Source organism: Solanum tuberosum, unplaced genomic scaffold (genome assembly GCF_000226075.1).
Source record: "Solanum tuberosum cultivar DM 1-3 516 R44 unplaced genomic scaffold, SolTub_3.0 scf00039, whole genome shotgun sequence".
In the NCBI taxonomy this organism is placed as follows: domain Eukaryota; kingdom Viridiplantae; phylum Streptophyta; class Magnoliopsida; order Solanales; family Solanaceae; genus Solanum; species Solanum tuberosum.
In genome coordinates, this window is record NW_006238968.1 from 693,893 (window position 1) to 694,929 (window position 1,037).

A 1,037-nucleotide genomic window follows, 5' to 3' on the forward strand; every position below is an offset into this window, starting at 1 on the left:
TGTAGGTTTTTACCGTTAATCTAAAATAACTGATATTTTTTTTATTATACAGTTAAATTAAATTTATAATACATTAGCAATATATAGTTAGAATTTTTCGTAAGAAATATTTTTAAATATACCCCTACATCATATAGAATTGCTCACATTAATCATCTGTTACACTTTTAATCCATCCAAATACATGTTATATCAAACCATATAGTATTTTTTTAACTATTAATAACACAGTTTCAACACGAAACGAATGGACTCCATGTGTCCAAAATGTTTCATCCATATTTTACCTTTTTTGTAATTGTATCACCACTAATACTCAAAGCAATGTTAGTTCTTTCTTCATAAGTCATAATTGTTAGGAGTAGTTTTCTTTGAAAAAGACATCTTTCTTGAGTCTCTTTTTGAATGTTTAGGTACAAAATATGTAAAAGTATCAGAAAAGAAATTAAAATTTAACCTATTAATATGGCTAAAAAATACTTATTTTTATTTATTGGATTTAAAAAAAATTTAACATTTTATTTTTATTTTAAGATGTCCCTAAAATTAACATTTGACTAGGGAGGGCTTGTGTTAAAAATGTCCCTAATGAATCATGTCCAATTATTTGAGTATAAATTCAGCGCAATTGCAATTGTCTATGTTGAAAACCTTTTTCCGTTTCATATTAGATGGATATTTTATAAAACTATTTATTTCATATTACTTGATTACTTCTTAAATTAGGATAACATTAATTATTATTTTTCCATTTTCCCCCGTAATTAATATGGCTTTGAAAGTTCAAATAAATTTTGAAGATCCAAAATTTCTTTTTTCAAGAGGCTAATTAAAATGAACAAAGGACAAAATAAGTAAAGTTAATTAGTCGATTAATGATTTCTTAAATTCTTAATAATAGTGTAAAATAGGAAGTGTATCTAATATGGAATGGAGTTATACAATAATACATATGATTTCATAATAAATCAGATGACAAAAAAATTTAAATATATATATATATATATATAGAGAGAGAGAGAGAGAGAGAGTCTCAG